The sequence below is a fragment of the Piliocolobus tephrosceles genome, chromosome 3 (genome assembly GCF_002776525.5).
Source record: "Piliocolobus tephrosceles isolate RC106 chromosome 3, ASM277652v3, whole genome shotgun sequence".
Classification (NCBI taxonomy): Eukaryota; Metazoa; Chordata; class Mammalia; order Primates; family Cercopithecidae; genus Piliocolobus; species Piliocolobus tephrosceles.
In genome coordinates, this window is record NC_045436.1 from 74,718,768 (window position 1) to 74,732,219 (window position 13,452).

Here is a 13,452-nt window from a genome sequence, read left to right on the forward strand (position 1 = left end):
CAATGACGTACTCCTAGTTAAAAGCTCTTTGGGGATTTGTAAAAAAATATATCTTTGCTAATACTAACTCAAAGGGTAAAAATGAATAATATCTTTCTTTAGGAGTTTGAAAAAAAGTTTATCCTCTTGTTGCTTTGTTGAAGTTGATGTAACTTCTCAAATTAGTGATATATATGTCTGTGCATATATACATAGCCCATGAATACACTATTTTTGACAGTTAAATCTAGGCTTGATGATCAAAGTATCTGTTTCAGCACAGAAAAAGAAAAATTTGAGAATGAAGATTTTTATTAACATTTGAGAGTTGACTTTATGTGATTAATGTTTTAATGCCCTGAGTTTGCTGAATTAAATCTGAAAGTTGAAAATTAGCTTGAATTTGACTATGGTCCTTTTTTTAACCAGTTAATTAAGTCATTTCTTTGATTATTTGTTAATGCTGGGAACTTCTCAAGCTCAAAACAGTGTAAAAAAATAGACCTCCCTAGAGCATATTTATAAATATAAAATGCCTATGAATTGGTTCTATAATCCTGAATGAAAACGTAAACATTTTGAAAGAAACCCAATTTGTAACTATAACTTTTTTTGCATATTTTTAGGTAGACTTTTGCAGGAGTTATTTCTTCATTTATTCCTAAAAGTGAAAATACAGGTATAAGCAAGTATTTTTAGAAAATTATTGGCTCTTAGAATATGTGATTATTTTAGAAAATGATTAAGTGCCAAAGTAAGACCCTATTGTAAGGAGAGGCTTGGATCAATAAGTTAATATAAACTATATCCTGAATCAAAACCAAGTGAAATGAATAGAGGGTACTGCTTTGAAAGATTTAGTCTCTCTAGAGTATTTATGATTACTGTATGTTTAGTAGGCAACATTTATGAAAGTATTATTTGCTTATACTTTGGCTTGTTCATGAATCTGAAAGGATCCTAGGGAAGCCTGAGATTTTTTTTTTCTCACAGGCTTTGCATACATAAATATCCGCCAGTCAGAGTGGGTTTGAGGCCTTGACCTTGTTTTTCTGAAGCTCTCTGATAAGAAGAGCTGCCTACTCTCCATGACAAGGTCTGGTCCTGCTGCTGCACCATCACCTTGGAAAGGGGTATTAAAGCCCCAGTCTGGAATGACATGACTTGGCTTCTGTCTCAGGTCTTCCTGCTTATATAGGATGACCCTGCGTGGACTCCAAAACCTTTCGTGCCTTGGGTGCTCCCAATGTAAATAAGCGATAGTGTTATCTATTCCTGCATGACTCATGGATATTCAAAATCATTATTGATAATGCGATGCATTGGAAGGCATTTGGGAATTTTGGCTGTTAAGGTACTATTCTTCTGTCTTTCATTCACCCAGAAAATTGGAGCACTTGTATCTGTCTATGAGCCCTTTTGTGGTCCCCGCTTACCACCGAGGGTCTGGTGTAACTTAGTAAACTGTTAACAGAATTGAAAGAAAGAAAAAGTTAGCTGTAATCTTACATATTTCTTTTTTTCTATGAATTTTAAATGAGAATTAAAGGCAATAATGTCCGTGTTCTTTTGTATGTTGCTTTGTATATGTAATAGTATAACATAAGGGTTTTTTTGTTTTGGTCCAAATTTTTTGTAAACATTATTTTTGACGGATTTATAAGATGTTCAGCCAAGAAGACATACTGTGTCTTACTTAGCTCTTCTATACTTGGATGTTTAGATTGTTTCTAGTTTTTGATATTATGAGATGTGTGTTATGAGAGGAACATCTTAGTTTATAAAATTTGATCTAATTTGGGTATATTGATTCTTAGCAGCAGAATTACTAAGTCCAAGAGTAGGAGTCCTTTAATGCTCTTGATAATTACTGGCAAATTCTTTTCCTTTTTTCTTTTTTCTTTTTTTTTTTGAGACTGGGTCTTTCTCTGTTGCCCAGGCTGAGTGCAGTGGCACAATCATGGCTCACTGCAACCTCAAACTCCTGGGCTCAAGCGACCATCCTACTCCAGCCTCCCAAATAGCTGGGCCTACATGTGCATGCTATCACTCTTGGATTTTTTTTTTTTTTTAATTTTTTTCTAGAGATGGGAGTCTCACTATGTTACCCAGGCTGGTCTTTAACTCCTGGCCTCAAGCTGTCCTCCTGCCTCAGCCTCCCAAAGGGCTGAGATTACAGGCACGAGCTCCCATGTGCAGCCCTGACAAGTTATTTTCTGAAAGGTTTTAAATGTAGTTTAAATTTGCTCCTTAGACTAGATATTCTGTTCTTGGCTCTGACACTTTGATATGGTTTGGCTGTGCCCTCATTCAAATCTCATCTTGAATTGTAGTTCGCATAACCTCACTTGTCATGGGAGGCACCTCATGGGTGGTGATTAGATTATGGGGGCGTTCCCCCATGCTGTTCTTGTGATAGCAAGAGACTTCTCTTGAGATCTGATGGTTTTACAAGGGGCTTTCCTCTCCTTTGCTCAGCACTTCTTTTTCATGCCACCACGTGAAGAAGAACGTGTTTGCTTCCCCTTCCACCATGATTGTTAGCCTTCTGAGACCTCCCCAGCAATGTGGAACTGTGAGTCAATTAAACTCTTTCCTTCATAAATCACCTAGTCTCAGATATTTCTTCATAGCAGGATGAGAACAGACTAATATACACTTTAAACACTCTTCATTTTTCTAGGCCTGGTTGTTTCAAAAATACTTGCCAGACTCTCCAGCACACTAAAATAGGATCATTCATTTCTCGCAAGTGGTTGTGGATCTCTCTCTCTCAAATTTATTAATGTAATCAGAAAATTCAATATATTATCCTGGGTTAATAGCAAGTATAGTTGTATTAATTTCTTGAAGCTGCTGTAACAGTTTACACAAATTTAGTGGATTAAAACAACTGAAATTTATTCTCTCATAGTTCTGGAAGACCAGAGTCCAAAATCATTGTCCCTGAGTTGGAATCAAGGTGTCAGCAGGGCTGTGCACCCCCTGGATTGTCTAGGAAATAATTCATTCCTTGCCTTATCCAGCCTCTGGTGGCTACTGGCATTCCTTGGCTTGCGGTTTGCATCAGTCTAGTCTCTTCCTCTCTGGTCACATTACCTTCTGTTCTTCTGTGTGTACAATTTCCCTCAGCCTTTCTCTCATGAGGACATGTGGTGGCCTATGTGGATAATGTGGATAATCCAGGATAGTCTCCCTACCACAAAATCCTTAATCTAATCACATCTCCATAGACTCTTTTTTTAAAATAATGTAACAGTGTAACACTTACAGGTACCAGTGATTAGGACCTGACTTTTCAGGCCACTATAGCTTTTACAAAGATGAGTAAGATAGTTTGACTAATTCTTTGGATTTTCTTTAAATCATGTGTGTGTGTATATCTATATCTATATCTATATCTATATCTATATCTATATCTATATCTATATCTATAAAAGAGCAAAATAACGGATATTTCTGGGAAATTATATGGTTGAATATGAAGTGCAAATATGAATATAAAGATGTGAAGCCTTCCGGTAGTATTATCTCTTCCTAGTATTATATGACCTCCTGTTAAATGTGGTATATTTCTATTTTTTTGAGATGCAGCAAAAGAAGCGTTGATATTTTATAACTGGTGTTTATAAGAAACTTTTCATTAGAAATGTGAAATTTCCTAACTCAAATTCATGAAAATTTGAGAAAACTTATTATAGCCACTGTCAAAGTTAAACAGGAAATTAAAACTTTTCCTTTTGAAATGGAAGTGTCTGTACTGGAATTAAATTGAGCATGTTTTCTCCCTGTAAATACTCTTGATGTCAACTAAGTTTCCCTGTTCACCCACACATGGTACAATTATAGTTTCAGGTATATATTTCTGACAGTCTGTACCAGAGCTTGCTATTCAAATTACCACCATATAGTTCTAGAAAATAGCAGGTTGTCACTTCTAGATTCTCAGCAAGAGAGAGGAACTCAAAGAAGGTGGGAGAAAAGGCAAGGGTTAGAAATAACCTGCCAGTTCTAATCTTCAGAACCTTTGCATAAACAAGATTGGAATGAAAACAGATTTTTTTTTTTTTAAATTTGGAAACCTGTAACTTATCCAATCATAACATTCCATGCTGAGTGCATGCACATTTTAGAAAGACACCACAGTGTAATGCGCTAGGTCCCCGAATCTGTTTCAGTGCTAGCTTTGTGTATAACTTGAACCTAAGATGTCAATTGGCTGGATGGTGTATTTTTATATAGCATCCGGTAAAATGGAAATAGAGGATAAAATGGCCAGCAAAAAAAAAAAAAAAAGAAAAAAAAAGCCTAACAGAAATAAGTTTTAAGAAAATTTTACATGGTAATCAGAATGTTAAGTCTTGTATTTATAAATGCAAAATTGTGAGGGCACAATTTAAGTTTTCATATGTACATAAAAATATGATGATGACTTCAGAAATGGTCAGTGCCTAGCCTCAGCTAAATACAATGGAAGTTGTTAAAAAACAAGGGCAGAGTTTCAGAATAAGTAAAGTTTAACAAAAGCAATTTAAGGCCTAAACCTGATTATTTTGTTCAAGAGTACAGATATATATGTTATTTGAGGCAGAAGTTGGGACAGCAGAGAAGCTGTCTGTATTATTTGAATAGTCAGAATATCAAGTAGTAAGCTATTTGATTACTTTTTAGGGGTGTGGAAACAATTTTGTTAATTTTGTTTTGGCAAATCTTGGGAACCCAAATAACTTACCAAAAAAGCGCATACTTCTAGATGTTTTCAGAATACATGGTCCTCACCCATATCTCTGGAATCTTTAAGACAGTTTACCAAACAGTAAAGCAAAAACCAACCTAAAAACAAAAAGCACCAAATAAAGTTGCCCAACAAATATGCCCCAAGAGTGTCAGACCTCCCATGATTCTAAGCTTTGCACATCCATTTGAAAAGTAGACTAAGGTCTTGTAACACTGATGGTTCCAACCCCAGAACCCCTTGGGCAGAGGGGCCAGTTAGGTGTCCTTTTCTGTTAATACTTTGTGCAGGGTTGGTAGGGGCCCTCAGCTCATAGGTTGAAACTCAAACAAGTATTCTCTGCTTCCCAGGCACATTGAGCATTGAAGAGATTTAATGTTTCCAAATTGAATGTTGTGACTTTTTAATGGGATCATGACATCAATTTAGTGGGTTTCAACTAGCAAATACATAGATTAAAATACAGTAAAATGGAAAATGTCAGAATGCCTCACCTGTAAGGATAAGCATTGTTTTGTGAAAATTTTGCTTAATTGTTGCGATATGATGTAAAATTTTCTAATAGGCTATTCTTAGATCTCAGTCAGAATAAGACTCCTTCCTTGTGGAGAAGGAGTGCCTAGTACATTATTAGATCTTTGTTTTCAGATCTTGAGAGGGCCCAAGAGACCGGATGGCAGTTTATTACTGCTGGCAGTTGAGTGCAGTGAGAGCATATAGAGAATGACCTTGAAGATTTAGGCTGTGTTTAATATGACTGAGAGATTGAGAAATTATTCCCTGTATTCTTGACCATGTATTCACTTCCCTGAAATTGAAGTTCAAAAGCTTGTTTATAACCTAGGAAATACCAACTAAAACAACAATGAAATATCACTTTAAACCCGTCAAATTGGCAAAAAATAGTTGATATCTGATATCTCCAGACTTGGCCTGAATGTGGCAAAAGAGGAATTCTTTTCTTTCTCTTGGGAAAGCAATTCGACAGTTCCCTGTAAAGCAGAAAATGTGTGTACTCTCTGACCCAACACTTCCATAGCTACGCATCTGCCCTGGAGGGACTCTTCTCTTGAACATGGTCAAGAACACTTGCACTGGGGTGTTCATTGTCCCACTTGTATGTGTGCATGTACAAGATGGAGTATAGCAAAGATTAGACACCTAGTCACATAGGTATATATTCATATGAAGATATATCTGATCTCTGCTATACATACTCTGGTTCATTTCAACAATAGAGTGGTTAAGAGGGCTCTGCAGACTGCGTGGTGTGTGTGTGTGTGTGTGTGTGTGTGTGGGGTGTGTTTAAAGGAAACAACTTGACTATTCCTCTCTTGAGTAATAACACACAGGTTTATTAATTATAATTAATCAACTGCTGCAAATATAGCAGTTGAAGTGAGTGAATTATATTTCTGCCTGTATCAATGGAAATTCATTACACACACACACACACACAGAGAGAGAGAGAGAAGATGGGGGAAAAGAAACAAACTGCAAATTATTCATGTAATATAATGCCATTTATGTAAAAGTTTGACCCACAGAACACAATTGTGTCTGTTATGTCTAGGCATTCACATTATATTAAAACAAAAAACCTGAATGAAATTATATTCTGAAAATTATTTATCTCTAGAGAGGAAGAGAGTGAAAAGGATGATGGCAGTCCTTAGTGGTAGTGTTACAAAAATAAAGAGTCTGGCCGGGCGCGGTGGCTCAAGCCTGTAATCCCAGCACTCTGGTAGGCCGAGACGGGTGGATCACGAGGTCAGGAGATCGAGACCGTCCTGGCTAACACGGTGAAACCCCGTCTCTACTAAAAAAAATACAAAAAACTAGCCGGACGAGGTGGCGGGCGCCTGTAGTCCCAGCTACTTGGGAGGCTGAGGCAGGAGAATGGCATAAACCCAGGAGGGGGAGCTTGCAGTGAGCTGAGATCCGGCCAGTGCACTCCAGCCTGGGCAACGGAGCGAGACTCCGTCTCACAAAAAAAAAAAAAAAAAAAAAAAGTAGTCTGAAACCTAAGTAGCAAAATGTTAATATTTAGTAAATATTTCTAAACTTTTTTTTCTGAAGTATTAAACAGCTTAAGATGTAGTCTATTCTATGCTTTAAAAAGTAGAATCATTTAGTCTTTGAGTTATCACTTAATATATATGTTGGGAATTGCATATCTCTTTGAATATATTAAATTTAAAACTAACTTAAAGAAAGGACAGACTTTAAACTCTTGCAGTCTCCTTTGCTAATCTCTGCTGTACTCATCTTCACTTTAATGACGGAGTGGTTGAGAGAGTAACCAGAAATGCTTTCTTTGTTTTGCTTATTCTCAATTTAGTCTCTGCAGACTGCTGAATTAATTCAATCTTGATGTTCTCCAAGTATGCTCTGTTCACTAGAACAGAAGCTCTGTGAGGGCTAGGTTTTGATCTCTGCTTCGCCAGTGTGTAATGCCTGGCAGATAGTAGGGTGCAGTAATATTTGTTGAATGAAGAAATAAATGGATAAAAATGAGTGCTTTTCCATAGCCTGTTAGTTTATGCATGTAGCATGGCTAAGTGCGTATTATAGGCAAAATAAAGTTATGGCATAGAAGTTATTAATCTGTTCCTTACTTGCCTTCTAGAACTTGGTATTGGGGCAAAGTATATTTTTCTGAACAAATTTCTCAGCTACCTTTGTTTGAAAGGTAAGAATTCAATTTAACCCCTTACCCCCTTTTTTAACCCCAAGTCCCAGTTAATCTAGTTAAGTTTAGTACTCGATCAGACAGAAAAGAATGAACTTATGTGTAGCCCTATCTCTATAGTGTCTGTAATTTCTGATTTCTGTGTTTGCTTTTGTTCTTGTTGCCGCTCTATTTAATTAATTCTTAATCATGTGAACTGCCTCAAAAGTATTTTTGAAAAAATAAGGACAAATTACTTCCATAAACATTTATATTCTTGTAAAGTTGTATATTGCTTACTTTTTTTTTTTTAAAGACAATCATTTAAGATGTTTCTGTGGTCCAGTATTTTTAAAAGAATTCAGTTATGAATTTTATACAGCAGATGCTTAGTTAGTGTTATGGGCGGAATTATATCCCTCATAATTTATACATTGAACTTAAAATGTGATTGTATTTGGACATAGGGTCTTTAAGAAGGTGATTAGGTTTAGATGAGGTCATTGGGGGTAAGCCTTAATCCAGTATAACTGGTGGTATGACTTATAAGAAGAAGGTATTAAGACACAGTAGAGAGGAAGGACCAGGTGAAGACACAGAGAAAGGACAGCCATCTGCAACCCAAGGAGGGAGGCCTCAGAAGAAAGCAGCCCTGTGGACACCTTGATTTCAGACTTCCAGCCTCCAGAATAGTGAGAAAATAAATTGCTGTTCTTTAAGCCATCCAGTGTGTGGTATTTGTCACAGTAGCCCTAGCAAACTAATGTACTTAGTGAAGTGAAAAAAATGTACATATCCATCTTTTATTTTATAAACCTACATTTTAATAGACAGTATCATCTCCTTTATATCTTATGATGATATGGAATTCTTATTTTGAGGAAGTTAAAAACTTTCAAATGTGTATTCTATACAATAATACTTTATGTTTATGTCATTCTTTATATTTTAAATAATTGGTACATGCCATCTCATTAGATTAGCAATCTGACATCAATGATTTGCTGTAGAAATGCATTCCGTTGCATAAGAACATTTCAATGTCTATGTAGTCATATGACTTACAGATGCTCTGTAATAATAATAATTAATGCCTATAATAGTGACTTTGAAGTACTAATACCATTCAGGCACTTTGCCCTTTCAGCTAGATTTAATGTTAGTGTTAGTCTGTTATTCTAAGAAGTGGTAAACAGTATATATTAATGTGATAGCAGATAGGGATTCAGAATATTAAATTTGCTGAAATTCTTTATTCTTTACTTAAATTACTGGTGAATATTATTAATGGCATTGCTTTTGCAGTAACGAGCTGTGCTAGTTTTAATTCAGCCACATCAGGTGATTTGTGAATTACCTGTAAGAGAAATCAAAGACTGTAAACCTTTGTTCAGTGTGAAACATTCTTTTGCTTATTCTAAAATGAAAGATGTGCTAATCAATAATGAACAACATAATTTTCTGTGGTAGCAATTGTGGAGGTAATTTCTCTGAGGTTTTAAAATATATTAAGTTGTAAAAAACTTATATATGAAAAAGATTGGTTTTGAACCTACTCACTTTTTAGCATTGGCTTGCTTTATTCCACAACATAGTAAATGTCGAGAAAAACGAACTTGGAATATTGCACTCGTATCTTTTGTTTTTCTTCATCATCCCTCAGCATTCTATGTGTATACTTTAAATGCCACAAGAAAATAAAAGTATTTTATGAAATGGTCTGCCTTAAATTTTAAGGATCCTATTTTTAATAACTCCAAGCTTTAAAAGTCTTAGAAGCATTAAATAATTTTTATTTTTGGCAGACACCATGAGAATTGTTTTGGATAAATTATTTGAAAATAGATGTCTTCATTTAAGTCATACTCTGTTTGTGAATTCCTTTACAGATACTGTCCAAAGATGGGTAAAATTTTCTTTTAGTTTAAGATGATCAAGATGGTTGGAAAGGCATGATGGATTTCTTACCTGACCTGATAGCATGAGTCAATTTAAATGAATTTTCTTACTTTTATTCAAAAACTAGCAAATTATGTTTTATTTTTCACTGGACTGCTTTAGACAGGCATAGCAAATATCCCAATTTAAATTTTATCTACAACATGTAGACCTTATTGCCATTTGGTATTGCTTCTGTAGTGAAGACAACTGATTACTAATACAAACTGTAACGGCTAACAATTTGAAAACTATAGTTTTTATAATTAGCTTATAGTTTAAAAATGGCTCTTAATGACTGAATATTTTTTACATCTTAATCAGTGAAAAATAACTAACCTATACTTTCTGTCAATTTGAGTTTTAAGGCTTTTTTTGACTACTCAGATCTTACATTTACATAATCTTCTTTAAACATTTCCTCTTTTAATAAATTTCATGATGTATTGTACCCCAAAGATACTGGCTGTCATTGTGATTATATTGCTCATTCTGCATTCCTTTGCATAGCCTGGCAGATGTGATGCTCTGGACGTCTCATGCAGGATGCCTGCCTACGTCTGGCTTCTGTGGCTTAACTAGAGGCAAACTTTATCACTGATGGGCTGGTGGTGGGCAGGGCAGTAGTGCTCTCTCTTTTTCTGATTTTCTTTGCATTTACTTTTTTATCTTGATGGAAAATTTGGCACTTACTAAGAGAACAATGATGTATTTTACCATTTAAATAGTGGAATTCTTTTTTTTTGGTACTGTTTATTATTTTTTTTTTGGTGGTGTTGTTATGAATGGACATGTATTTTCCTTTAGGAAAATATCAAGCAACAAAGGAGTAATTAATGGATAATAAAATGAACAAAGTAATGGTGATTTTAACGAAGTATTTCTCAGGTTTGTTCTGTTTTTGTCAAGGAGACTCCTAGTTCCTGCTCAGCCAAGATTTTTCTTCTGTGAATAGTGTTTGGATATAATTCACATTATCTCCAATGACTCTACTTTTTCCTGGCTGCTAAAGATAAATAGCTCCTTCGACTGATAGTTTCTTTCTGTTGATATATTGGTAAGTCAGCCAGTTCAGAGTTAAGTCTAGTTGATTTGAAAATCTGGATGGGTAAATGCCTTGAAAATGCCCTTGGAAACCAAATTAAAATTAAAACCATTTTTTGTTTTGCATGGTACTATTATTTTTGTTATGTCAAAAGCCCAGTCTGAATACTGATGTATTTCAGACGACACATTTATTCGTGTCTTACATGGGGAAAAAACAAACACATAAAATATTCACTCTTAAGGGGCAACAGCCCTAAAATAAAAACATTTTATGACTGGCCAGTAATCTTCCTGGCTGTTCATTTATGAAAGATGCATCCTTTCCAAATACCTAATGCATGTGGGGCTGAAAACCTAGATGACGGGTTGATGGATGCAGCAAACCACCATGTTCTGCACATGTATGCCAGAACTTAAAGTATAATAATAATAGAAAAAGAAATATGCATCCTTTCATTTTGTATCTCCTTGGCTTGATAGATTGTTGAAGTAAACACTTGAGGGCAATCACATATTTAGGGTAGTGAAGACTACTGATTACTAATGCAAACTAATTAGCTAACAGTTTGAAAACTATAGTTTTTATAATTAGCTTATAGTTTAAAAACAGCTCCTAATAACTATGAATAACTCACAGTTTTGGCTCCTTAACACAAACAAGATCATTTATATTATACCTATTATAATTGAGTTAATTTATGGGTTTTGCAGAGCAACTCTTTGATTATCTCTCTTTAGGGATTATTCTTCCTATTTCCATATAGATATCTCAGAATGTTTCATTACTATCACCTTCGAGTACTTCTCAGCATAATGTTTACACCACAGTTCTCAGCTTCAGATCAGTAACTCTGGGATGTGCAATAGAATCAATCAGAATGTACATGCCTGTGCTTTGACCTGGATGTATTGCTTTAGAATTTTGGAGGTGGTAGCTGGATAAGTGCATCACAGAAAAGCTTCTCAGTGTATTCTGACACACTCCTTTCATGAAGAGGCATTGACTATACCATAAACCCTAGAAATACATCATTGGCAATATTACTGTTTTAAAGGAGAGAAAGGCATCTTTTTGTTTTTGACCCAGAATGGCATTGCCTATAACAGGTGAAAGGGAATCATGCTATGTTAACAGGAATCAACATTATCCATTTTTAATGAGTTCATTAAACAGGCAATATTTATTTGGTTGTCTGTTCTGTGTTAGGAGCTTTCAGTTTAGCACTCAGGCAGCAAATAAGGTAATTGCCTGTGCATATGCTTGGTCCTCTCTGTCTGTCCAAAGCTCCTCTCTTCTCCATTCCCTTTTTTCCTCGGTAACTCATCTATTAACATGTAAATCAAGAAATACCCTCTGTCTCAGGGAAGCCCTTACCAAAATCTCTAGGTTGAATTAGAGGCCAACTCCACGGCACCCTAGAGTTCATAACGTGTTGTTATCATCTGTGTGTATCATTGCATGTAAAAATATTCTTATTTGTTATGGTTTGCTTATATGTGTTTGTCATTAATCTATTAATTCATTCAGTGAAGAGATGCTGACTCGTATACTAGCCTGGGAAACCTCTGTGTCCTCAGTGCCTAATTTAATACTCCTTTTTCTATCTAGTAGTAAAATTGATATGAATGTTTATGTCTGAGGTCTATATAAATTAAAAGTTAAAAAATCTTAAGTCAGGTGTGGTGGCATGCACCTCTATTCACAGATATTTGGGAGACTGAGGGGGGAGCATTGCTTGAGGCCAGAAGTTTGAGGCTATAGTGTACAATGCTCTCACCTGTGAATAGCCATGGTCCTCCAACATGGGCAATGCAGTGAGACCCTGTCTTTGAAAAAAAAAAAAGAAAGAAAAAACAAAAAAAAGTAAAAGGTCTTGGGGAAGGGTCCATAGCAAATAAGCAGAGGAAATTTGAGCTGTTGCCCTTTAACAGGAGACAGGAAGATACTTTTCATAAGAATTGCACTTTCTACACTAAGTTAGAAGGTTCGATAGTATGTCAGAATTATGGAATTTTGTAAGGGTAAATTTAACATATTTGTGTGTATGTTTCTGATATTTTATACATCACATTTGAAATTTCTTTTTGTTTCTATTAATTCATTCAGTAAGCATTATTTAAACCAGTTCTTCTTAAACTTTATTTTTGCATGGTCTCTGTGATTCTCTTCTCTCCTTGTTACCTTCCTTCTCTCAGCGGCCCTGTCTCTTCTGCTTACTTTTCATCCTAAACCGCTAAACAGTAGAGCTTCTTAAGGTTTTATTCCTATCAACATCTCTTCTTTTTCTACACAATGATCTGTAATATCACCCTTTCTTAAGGGTCTCTGTACCATCTTCATGTCAATGATTCCCCAGTTTTTAATCAGCTTCAATCATTTTATTATAGAGAGTAATTAATTTCAAATACTCAGTCACGAAGAAAGGGTAGACTGATAGATATCTGCAGCTGAAGTCAGGACTTTTCATCAAATCCAACGGTGGCTCATGAAAGCATTCGTTGAAGTCAGGTATCTTCTCTTTAAAAACATTATAAAAACCCTATTCTTTGCTTTAATAATGTCTCCGTGTTCATAGTTCTTATCTACTGTTCATGACCTTACTCTCTGTGTTGCTGTCCTAGGACTGCTGTATGAAATTATTACAAACTTTGTGGCTTAAAACAACAGAAAATAATTTTCCTCACCATTCTGAAGACCAGAAGTCTGAAATGAAGGTGTTGGCAGGGCCATACTCCCTCTAAAGGGGCTAGGAAAAAATCCTTTCTTGCCTTTTCCCAGCTTCTGGTAGCTCCTGGTGATCATTGGTGGTGTTTGGTTTGTGGCTGCATCACTCTAGTCTCTGCTCTCACATGCCTTTCTCTATGTATATTTCTGTGTGTCATCTCCTCTTAAGGACAGCAGTCATTGAATGTAGGGCCCATTCCAATCCAATATGACCTCATCTTAGTGAATTAAGTCTGGGAATATAATTATATGTGGGAATATAATAGAGAACACTATTTCCAGTGTTCTGGGTGAGTATGAACTTTTGGGGGATACTAACTTACTATACTCACTAGATTAATCTATGCTAAATACCCA